The sequence below is a fragment of the Corythoichthys intestinalis genome, chromosome 8, assembly GCF_030265065.1.
Source record: "Corythoichthys intestinalis isolate RoL2023-P3 chromosome 8, ASM3026506v1, whole genome shotgun sequence".
NCBI classification, from domain to species: Eukaryota; Metazoa; Chordata; class Actinopteri; order Syngnathiformes; family Syngnathidae; genus Corythoichthys; species Corythoichthys intestinalis.
In genome coordinates, this window is record NC_080402.1 from 32,389,838 (window position 1) to 32,401,776 (window position 11,939).

General features: G+C 38.6%; 1 long non-coding RNA gene across 1 annotated transcript; it reads left to right on the plus strand.

The window, feature by feature from the left end:
- Positions 1-5,268: 5,268 nt before the first annotated feature.
- On the plus strand, positions 5,269-7,534 carry LOC130920518 (uncharacterized). Its single transcript, XR_009064156.1, has 6 exons — positions 5,269-5,540; positions 5,931-6,089; positions 6,407-6,530; positions 6,877-7,030; positions 7,133-7,243; positions 7,374-7,534. It is a non-coding gene; the product is annotated as an uncharacterized LOC130920518 (long non-coding RNA).
- The last annotated feature ends 4,405 nt before the right edge of the window (positions 7,535-11,939 follow it).

An 11,939-nucleotide genomic window follows, 5' to 3' on the forward strand; every position in this document is an offset into this window, starting at 1 on the left:
GAGACAGTTGACCCAATGAGGCTTCTGCTAAAACAAGCCACACCTGACTGCAATCAACTGATTGCACTTGTAAAACATCAGATTGGGGAAGAAGTGTCGTCATTTTGTTTGGTAGGAATGAAATCCTGCACCCACAGTGGGCCTTTGTGGAATAGGTTGGGGACCCCTGCACTAGAGTCATACTCTCGAAGCCCGGCAGCGTAACCATGTGACGTCACCGCCCTGTGACGTCAACAACAATGGCGAACGACTAGGTAATTTACAAATTGTATAAAAACGGACCAGTGCTGTTTTCGTCAACGATGACCATAACAAAAATATTTCGTCGACGAACAATTTTTTTCATGACGATGACGAGGTGATAACGAGCTAAAGATGTGTCTTGGGAGACTAAAACATAATGACATGATTGCCAGTTTTCGTCTGATGAGACGGAAACACACCAGTTTCAGTCACATTTTCATAATGTGTGACATTTTATGTGTAGTTAGCCTGCATTGTGGCAGTGTCTGGTTGTGTCGCTTATGTGACGTGCTTCGCCCCACACCTCCAACTCACCCGCTAGAGTCCTCTCCAGTCTCCCCATTGCTTGTTTTGAGACACACACGCTAAGATTAGTCTTCTTATCTTGGCACGCGAGCATAGCATTCACGTTCGCGTTAGCATCAAGCAATTACGTTCACATTAGAATCAGGCGACTGCTACAGGCGAACGTCCTCTTAAACTATTGGACAACTTTTTTTTTTTTTTTTTTTTTTTTTTTTTTTTACATACAGTTCGTGGCTCCCAGGTGGGTATGATTATTTTTTTTACTTTTACAGACAAAAATATCTTTATTAAACATCAACTAAAACTAGACGAAATTCGTATTGTGTTTTCGTCAACAAAAACTTGACGGAGACTAGCACATTTTGAGATAACTAAAATATGACAAAGACTAATAAGTATTATTGTCCAAAAGACTAAGACCAAGACGAAAATTAATAGGACCGCCAAAAACAACACTGAATCGAAAACGTCAAGAGGGGTTTCATTTTCAAATTATTTTAACTCATAATAACGCTTATCTTTAAGAACTACAAGTCTTTCTATGCGTAGATCCCTTTAATGTAGTCCTTTTAATTTCACTCTGCCTTGAGGGATCATGAAAACAAAATTGAGTTTAGATATTGTGGTAAACTGGCAAGTGCAAACACCCTGTAACTCACCTGCAAGTACCTACCAATTCACTTAACTTTACTGAAATGTCATATACTCTGCATTATACCATCACACCTACTTCTACTACAACTAGTTTTGAATGGAATAAATTTAAAATCCTTTTTGAGAATACCATGGAGAGATTTTTCTTTGTCGAATCCATTGGCTAGTTCTACTTCTGGCCTTGAGATAGGAATGGTGTGATCAATAAAATGTGTCAAACCACATACATAAGCAGATCGTAGAAAAGCAAAGGCGAAATATTCTAACTAACAGTGCCTGCAGTTTGTAGTGAACTACCAAGGCAACAGTATGAACTGTACATACTGGAGGCTGGTAAATGTGTGGCTAATCATAGCTGTAAGTATTTGTTTCTTACCAACATAAATCCCTTTTTGTAATCTAATTGTATCATTCTTTGGGCAAAAGACACAGCAAAGGCTAGAATTCTACATACATTATGCATCTGCTGCTACACCAGAACATATTTTCATATTTGCACTCACAAAGCCATTGGTCCCAGATGGGGATATCTCACTGTTGGCCAAAGGCTAATCCCACTGTTCGGATGAACAAAATATACAGGCTGGCCATTATTCAACTGGGGCATTTTCTTCCTTCTTGAAAAGCCAATCGCCTCCTGCTATGGGCCCGAGTACTTGCGTGGCTCTAATCAGCAGGCCCCAGGTAAAGGCATTCATTGACAGCAGACTCAAAAAGGATTTGGGGAAGAATGTGGCAGTCAATATGATTATGTGAGTAGTTTAGAGAATAGACAATAACGAAGAAGAATAGAAATGAGGGTGAAATTCAATGATACCATTCAAATGTTCACGGTTCAACCTGCAGCTATTCAGATACTACCTGCTCTATAACCGAGGGTGCACCTTTGTTTCGTATCATTTAGTGTGTGGCTCCATCTTGTGGTAAGATTGGGAAGGAGCACTACAGTTTTGGTCGCTCATTTATAGCTGCACAAAGCTCCTTTGGAGACAAACATTGTCCCTCAAAATTGCAGCAAGGCCGAGAACAAAAAGTGGTGTATGCTATGTGACAAAATTAATTTTTGGAATGTGGCAAAATGATTTTTGGTAAGTGGCTTTTTTTTTTTTGGGTATGTGGCATTTATTTTTTAATTATTGGTAGGCCTATATGGCATTTTTCCAGCCTTTGCACGCCCATGCCTTTGACGGCTATGCACGTCCAAATTTTCCATTCATTTTAAATGGCAGAAAAAATGCCACATGCCAAAATCCATGTTGCCACTTACCCCCAAAAAATGCCACATAGCAAAAAAAAATGCCATAAGCCAAAATCCATTTTCAACATACCAAAAAAATGCCACATGCCAAAATACATTTTGCCACATAGCAAAAAAAAAAAAAAAAGCCAAAATCCACGTTGCCACAGAGCCAAAAAAAAATGCCACATGGCACAAAAAATGCCACATACCAAAATACATTTCGCCACATGGCAAAATAAATTTTGCCACATAACAATTACCACTTTTCGTTCTCGCTGTCTCGCCAAAATTGGGCTCAGATAGGATAGATTTGGCTAGGTATAGGTTTCTATACAGCTCAAAGATGTTTTTTTTTCTTCTTCATAAATCCACTAAGTTGTGATAGGTTCTAGTGATTGGGGCAGTGGTGTCCAAACTGCAGCCTGGTACCCGGTTTATATTTGCAGAATTTGAAAACATAATTGAATAAGGCCCACGCAAGAAACTTAAAGTGTTCATGACACGAAAAATCATGTTTATTTCATATTGCAGGAGGTATTTTATGGTCCTGAATGAAATAAACCGCTTGGCTGTGTGCGGATGCGATCAATATATTTAGTCAACTGTTTGAATCCTGCGCCATGAAAATGAGTGACTTCCATTGAGTCTCAGATTGAGGATGGCGGATGTGACATTTGTGGATGACAATAATTTCACTATTCGGCCGTATTGTTCTATGCAGGAGGACAGCTGTTTTTGTGGATTAATTCATTTATTTTTCGAACTATGCGGAAACAATACGTTGCAGGCTTTTTTTCCATTACCGTGGCGAGTGGTGTGAGCAGTGATCCGGGAAGTGTAGTGCTAAGGGTTCTGGAGCAACCCTGGTGTTGGGAGGAAAAATATTAACGATTATATTCATAATTGATTAATTGAAAATTAATAAATTAATCAGATAAATGTCTTTTTTTTTAATTACCTTAACAATTTCCTTTGAAGTTGTCTTGGGCGTGTTTTAAGTGACAATTAAGACAAAATGAATGACTTGTTCCTTCAAAAATATATAATTCTATTCATTGTATAATATTTTTATCACAGCTACTGACTTAACTGTACACGACATCTGTACTGTTTTAAGTACATATAACTTGTTAAAGTTTTTTATGAAGGTTCTGTATATAAAAAATAAAAATAATTTCTCAGTACAAAAACCATACAAAAGTCCTGTTCGTTAGAAAAAAAAGTGCGGCTGTTTTTTTGTTTGTTTGTTTGTTTGTTTTTTTGTTTGTTTGTTTTTCCCCCTTGTGGGCAAAGCACTTATTTTCTTTAAACAAACTAAACAACAAAATCAAATAAGGAGGAGGCAGACTAATGAACTGCTGTTCAAAAATACAATCCAAATCCAATTTCAAAGCACACTCTCGTTTGACAATTTACAGTTTGAATGGGACTTTAAGTGACTATGAGCTGTTATATGAATGGGTTAATGCACGTACGTCCAAAGTCCGGCCCGGGGGCCAAATGCGGCCCGTGGTCAAATTTCATCCGGCCCCCTGCCTCTGTCATAAAATCAATCACGTCTGGCCCGCACACAAACTTAATAAATTGGTCAGCAGTACTGCTACCAGCATATGAAGTAGCTTACACACTAAATGGTGCTCCTCATTTACCCACTAAAAGGCAGCAGCACGCTAAGCAACATTACCCCGTGTGACCCTTTACTTCCAATTTTCTAAAATGGCGACATTCAACAAAAAAAGTTGACTGCGACGGGCGACGCTTCAAGGATAGGTGGAAATTGTACTATTTCTTTACTAAAATACACAACTGTGTCTGCCTCATTCGCAAAGAGACAGTCGCTGTTTTTAAAGAGTTCAATGTGAGGCGATATTACCAAACAAGACACGTTGACATGTATGACAAGATTACAAGGAAGATACACAGCGAGAAATTGAAGCAACTTGAATCTAGTTTAATTTCACAGCAGCAGTATTTCGCAAGTCGAAAGAGAACGCCCCAAAGGCTAGTTGCAAGATTGTTGAAATTATTGATTTTAAAAAATGATAAAACAAATGTGACACACAGAATGGCTTGCTAACATTTGCTTAAATATATTGTTCTACGTAAAGGACGTCAGCCAAGGTCGGCCCCCCACATTTTTACAACACCAAATCTGGCCCCCTTTGGAAAAAGTTTGGACACCTTTGGGTTAATGTGTGTGGTTTCTTTATAAAAAGAAATGAGACTTTACTATCTGACAATCACTAATAGCTAATATCCTTCTTCAAAACACAATACAAACGGACACTTAAGACACTGATTAGCATAATCGCTGACTAGCTTAACGCTCCGTGCTAAGTAGTAACGTCTTTTCAACAAAGAATATGAACAATACAATTGGCTTCATTTACTCACCTCTGGCGGAGGCACACTGGATCTAACAACACACACGACTCATAATAATCTAACTCTCGCGTAAATATTACTGATTCAGCAACTACACCTGACTGTAGCAGGGATCGCTCTCTCTCTTTCTTGCTGTAATCACTGCCTCACATCACACACAAACAAAGACCCAAACGACTGCTCATAGCTGTCGGGAAAAATCGATAATCAAATTTGTTGGCAACTGTTAAAATCAGTCACCTGGCTTCCCAGACTTATGCCTTTTATCTGGTTGCAGCAGAAGGTTGATCCAACACGATAGACAACTTTTCTCCTTTTAGCCAAGACCGGCGTTGTTTATTTGAACACAATGGCGAACGTGCTCTCCGCGAGAGCTCAAGTACTGTCATTACCCGATCGTGACGGGTGCATCGATTGTGACGGTTTGCTACTGCGCACGCGCAGATCAACGCCATTTTCTCCCGAGGGATGACGGGAGATATAGATTTATGCGTTAGGCTCGGACATTGAGGGTTTTTTATGCGTGTGTGTACGCCGCTATCTTCGAGTAGCATGAAATGCTTGAATATGTCTTAATAGATACTTCGAGTGATCCGAGAAGATGAATGTGGATACCTAGCATCTTCCAAGGTACCTGGTCGACGGAACGCTTCCAACTACTCAAGTGGGCGCCGTAAGATTCGACGAATGGTGCGTGATTTCATTGTTAAAGGTAAGTAAAACTGATGTTATACTGGCAATTTGTGTTATAGGTCTGAAAAGAGGGTCATGAATATATGAGCCTCTACGTTTTTTTAATCCTTTATAGGCCAAGTAACTATTTTTTATGCCATTTAAAAAACGCAGCTCCATAAACTATTTATAAAGATATTGAAATCATTGAAAAAAAGAGGCACTTTTTCTATTTTTGTTTTTTAAGTAGAAAATGAGAAAGATATGAGATGTTATAATAAAAATAAGTGAAACTGTTGTGAATGTCAGGTGGGAGAAGGTCCAGAGCTGAGTTTTATTTATTTATTATTATTGATCTCTGTCAGGTGGTGGTCATTTTAATCTACTGAATTTTAAGAATCTCTTTGCTTTTTTAATTTTCGTCCAACAGATAAAAGACCCCCCAATGAAATATATGCGCCTGGTCATCAAGTCAAAGGGGAAGCAGACTATCCTCATGGAGTGTCAAAATAACTCTGGGAACTAGAGCGGCGTCGAGGCCATTTCTAGCTTCTATTGGCCAACAATGATTCAGGACATCAATGAATGGGTAAATGCCTTAATTGAGCAACTAAGTTAAATCAGAAGCGTTACATGAAATTTATTTCATCTAAAGTAATGATTTATATTGAAGCACAAATGGATTGTTTTCACTTCTCAACAGACATTACGATATTAGACCATCCTCCTTTTCAGAATTGTAGAAATATTGTAAATAATTTTTTTTTTTTTTTTTTTTCTGAAAAATTATCAAATATTGTCACATTTTTAAAGCCTTTTTGGTGGTCTGTTTTTCATTTTGTGACACTTATGTCAAAGAACATTGGGAGGTATTGGGCATGGATTTATTTGCATTTCTTTTTAAAGGCATGGGCACAGATTTGCCTTCTGGACAGAGAAAGCGTCCCCTCTTCTTCAGGGATCTCTACAGCCTGTCTTCAGGGTTCCAAAGGCAACCCCCTCTATATCTTACTAAACTTCAATCAGACAGGTAAAAGAAAACTACAAGATAATCAATCAATGTTGATAAGGGGAATGGTCATCACTGCAATTGATTGCTTACCTGGTCATAACGTTCACCTGCATGTCATGTGTAAATTATGTCTTCTTTGAAAGGTTGAGGATGACACTGACAGCTGCCTAATCCTGGACATAATTTCCTTTGATCTAAATTGAGGACATAACTGCTATACTAGTAATTATAATTAGAGACAGGGCCCAATGAGGCAGTATTGCGCAGGGAGTTTAGTAATTGTCATGAGAAGCCAATTACATTTTAAACGTTTGTTTTTTAATAAATTTGATACTTTTTCATTGTCGGCTCACCTATATTACAGTTGCCAGAAGTATTGACTGCCAACATACATGAAAAAGTTGTCCTTCGGGAAGGTGACCGTGCTATATGCACATTGGCGCTTGTGTGGTCCAGAATCAGAGACCTTGGTTCTCCAGACTCCTTCAGAAGACGGCCACATTTTAAATGGCTTAACAGTAAGTACTTCAGTAAAATGCAATGACATGTACTTTTTTTGTGCTGTTGTCACATTTGTCTACAAGCTATATATGTAAATGTGATTTTTTTTTATCCCACAGGTGTCTGGACATGGAGCAGGTTCTGTGCAGAATTCAGGAGAGAGTATTACAACATGTACACCATTGAGATCTGCCATGGGTATGGGGAGCAGTTCAAACAATCCCCACGAGGTGAGTTGCACTGTGTAAGCTTATCTTGGTGTCATTAGAGACACTTAATATCTCAACAAAGCATAGACATGGTGGAAAAGCCACAGTGCTTGGAAACGGTATTTCTCAGTGTTTTTATGTTCTTTTATAGGATTTGTTGGAGAGGAGAAAAGGGGTAAAGTAACGGCGTTTTACTGCGAGGAGGAAACACCTACAGGATACTGCAGTTGTTCCTGCTGTCCAATGCATTAAACTTTAATGTTTTTGTTTGAGTTTGTTCTACACATGCACATTAAAACTGTTTCAGCTTAAGGCATTTTGTTTTCTTCAATCTACGGCATAATCATTGGATGCTTTCCTATGAAACTTTTTTTTTCCCCCTAAATTTAATACAGCAATAAATGTCACCTTACAGCTTTTATTTGTTTATTCACCTTCTCTACTGTTTATCCTCAAGAGTATTTCTAATTATATTTATGCATTTGTAGGTTTGTATTATGTATTTTGGACTAAAGAATGACTGCCACATAGTTTTCAGTGTTGTCATAAATTTTCTGTTGTTCTTCCCTAAAGCTGTCAGACTGTTGAACTCTTGCCATGCTCCGTAGATGCCCCAATATTACTGGACTACTATGATCATGTCTATATACCTCACTAACATCTTAGCCCCTAACAAGCTCAAGTCAGCCAACTGCTAAATTGTTTTAGTAGTTACATATTTTTATACTTCTATCCAGCGTTTTTGTCTTTCTTGCTTGTTATTTTTGTATGCACCTTACAATTTTGCTCTTTTATACTCACTCTGCATTTATATTTGCTTTTAAAACGGGACCTGAGTTCTAATTTCTCACCATTAACATGTAAATGTGAACTGATGAGACAATAAAAATCCTTGAATCCTTATAAAATGGTCGAAATATTACAACAATAAATTTGACAGTGATAATGTTTTGTTTTTTATAATCACAGCAAATTACATGAAACTACGAATATACCAAAATATATACAAAACAAAAACATTTTATTGTTGGATTTAGCTGCAGAATTAAATCAAAGCATGGGCTTTAACAAAATTTTGTATATATACTAAATATAAAAAAGTCAAAATAGAGGCTCTTTTTAATTGTTACTGTTAAGGACTAAACTATACTCACCATATAAATCTAGGACTCTGAAGCCTTCGTACATTATTACAATAACAATTTCTATTTGTAATACCATTGAGAAACGTATGTTATAACAGTCCGTAAGGTTTAAAGTTTTTCTTTTAAATTTAACCAGCGTGAATGGTCTCTGAAGGGGTTACTGGGGGTGAGGGGAGGGGAGGGGAAGACATTTAAGTATGTAAGGGAAGCACTTTTTCAATTCTTTTAAAGAATTATTATTACTATATTGATACACAGATAAGGGTGGAGGCAAACTGTAGATGATGTACATTTTTATACAGTAGATGGCAGTATGCACTAAAATTCGCGATTAATAAAAAAAAAAAAAAAACGAAGAACTTTAACGCGCATGCGCAGATAGCTACCCGCTCGCGACTGTCTCTCACGTGACTGCATCACGTCACTTCCTTCAAAGGCTTTACGCTTATAAACGCAAGAGATTCAGACATAAAAATTCACTATTCTTCGATGTCTTTAGGTTGATTAATATTTTTTTATGTCAGAATCTACCACATAAATCACTCTTGCGGCATCGTGACTCAAGTGGGGGCGGTGCTCTACGCGCATGCGCAGAACCAATCGCGGCTTGCCTAAGATTTATTCATGATTAAATAAAGTCTTAAGGTTTTCTTTTTGTGTACACATGAATTGCTTGGATCAGGGTGTACCTCAGATGCCCTACCGATTAAAAAAAATACATTTTAAATGTATTTCGATCATTGAGTCTCTCACATATATGTCTATATCTCCCGTCATCGCTCGGGAGAAAATGGCGTCGATCTGGGCGTGCGCAGTAGCAACCGTCACAATCGATGCACCCGTCACGATCGGGTAATGACAAGTACAAAGAGTAGTACAGGCTGCTTTTTCCTCTCTTAACTGTCTTCTTCACATAAGACATGAAAAATGTACGACAGCACACCCTCTGGCGAAACAATGCAGTACAGTTTCAAACATTCATACATTGATACTCAACAGCAACAATCAATTGACTTTCCTAATGAACAATTTGAAGGTGTAAGAAAAAAAAAAACACGGGAGTGGGAGTCATTTTTAATGGGGATTCCTTGTGACTACCCCCCCCCCGTCAGTTCACGCACATATGCAGCGAATTCGCTGCTCCAAGTGTAGTTGCATCACTGACTGGGATCATGTCACACATTTTAATAAGGAGGTGGCTTGCATTTTGTGCGTGACCACCGAGCCAGATGGTTTATTAATATTATAATTTTGTTGCCTGTACAGTAGCTCTTAACTCATTCAATGCCACTGACAGTTATAGACATCAACTCAATTTCTACTTGGAAGGCTGGGTTTTTTTTTTGTTTGTTTTTTTTTAAACCTGTCCTGTTCAGCTGTTTGACACAGAGAATGGAAGTCTAAGTGCCCGGATAGTCTGAACAGTTGTAATGTTTATTATGACAAAGCAGCGAATAGGAAGGGGTTATGGGGGGACGGAAGAAAAGAAACACAAGAGAAGAAAGAAAAGAAACTCAAATTACAAAAAGAAATACATTGAACATCTAGACTAACTACTAATATGTTGGTGCTATCTTCAGCTGGATGTATTTCCGGTTGACACCATCTGGGGGGGCCTATTGTCCAGGGAAAGAGGGGGACGGGGTTGGGGGTGTCTATAAGCTAAGTGATTAAGGGGTAGTTTAGATGGCGACTCTGCGACACAAAGATGCAATGACTGAGTAGCGGACTCGCCTCGCGTGCATAAGATGTCAGCGAAGACGAAAAATTCTGAATCCTGCCTCCAAAGTGGAAGAATCCGATTGCCGGGGATTGAGGGGGGCTTCCTCGGCATGCATATCAAAGGCTCCCGCGGCACGAGACCGCGACGTTAACGTCAGCACTCGTACACGTCACATTGGGCGTGCGCAGCGGTGCTACTAAACATTAAAAACAGCAAATATGGCGGAATGTCGGCTTTAATTGACTGTTTTAATGATATTTTTAAATTTAATATGTTGAATGTTTCAATTTTTGTGCCTTTTTGAACAAAAGAAAAATGCCACTGCTTTGAGTGGGCGGGCATATTTTTTTCCGGGTGAGGGAGCTTGGTGGGGTCAAAGTGCATCATTCTCTGTCGCCCTGTAAATCTGCACTGCCCCCTAGGACCTGGCATGAATACTACATCGTTTTCATGCGGAATTGCAACATTGTTCAAATGGAGACGCAAATGCAAATGCAAATTTGAAATTTTTCGTATTCTTGGAGAGTCACCATGTAAACAGCCCCTAAGTCATTTGTGTCTGCTTATCTGTGTAGATCTGTCAAGTATTTACTATTTCCTTTCTGTTACCTCGTGCAAAACACAGTAATTACTGTACAATATTTGACTGTTTCCACTATTTTCATTTGTCACCACCATTTTTGTGATTGTGATCTAATCTCTTTCCTGTCGCTCTCTCTCACTCACTACCTCCCTCCCCATTTACAGTATTTGACCTCGGCGCAGTATAATTGGGTGATTGACCTTCAAAGTGCCGTGAGATCGAACAGAATAGCAGTAGTGCTCTGTGGCTGTTTGAAAACCCACACTTCCAGAAGCCCGTTAGAGTGGAGCAGAGCACCCCTCCCCTTGTAAAAACAAATGGTTTCTCTGTGAAACACCTGTCAGGAACCTCAAACACCCACTCCCACCCCTCCTCATCCTCACATCTGCCCTTACTTGTTTTTCGCATTGAATCTCCTCTTGCAGTGCTTTCTTCCAGACATTTCCTGTTTTTCTAGGTCACTGCAGGTACATTTCCACCAGAACAATTTAGTCAAAACTGTGAATAATGATTAGCATATGCTAGCTTCATCTCAAATTCAAAGTTCATTGAAAACTTACGTGAGGGTTCAAGGTTGTTGTTTTTTTTTAACGTTATGTCAAATCATCTTTCTTCAAAGCCAAGAATGGTAATGCCATCAATTTGTCTAGTTTAGAAAGTAATGAAAATCAAATTGAATTAAATAGAAACTTGCTCGCAATTTTTCACCTTCAACGTACAGTACATTGTTGTTGTTGCATTGTTAAATCTGGTGCGCATGACTTGGACAAGCAAAAACACAGACAAGAAAGACATACAGCAACATTGGGGATCAAAAGTTTGGGCTCCCAAGTAAAAATGTGTATTAACTTGCCTATTGAAGGCAAGAAAACGTGTATAAATCTCCAAAAGTCATCAAATGTAAAATGACACATACCAAATGTCCCCAAAATTTTTTTATTTCCATCATTTACTTTCTCACATTCGACTGCATAATGTAATAATCCCTCCGGAAAAATCTGGCAGACACTGGAGCCAGGGGCGTGGGAAGTGGGGTGCTGAGGGTTGTGCAGCACCCCCCGGTGTTGGGGTGTTGTTAGATTCTTTATTCTTTTTTTCTGTAAAATAAACCAATAAACTCATTCAAGTTTTCCATTCTTTAGAAATCAGCATTAGAAAATAGCTTCGTTTGAGCAATTTTCCAATTTCTGATGAAAAAACGGAGAAATTGAGCTTTTTGTGAAAGCATACATTTCAAACATAACTTTGACTTATACACAGCTATTT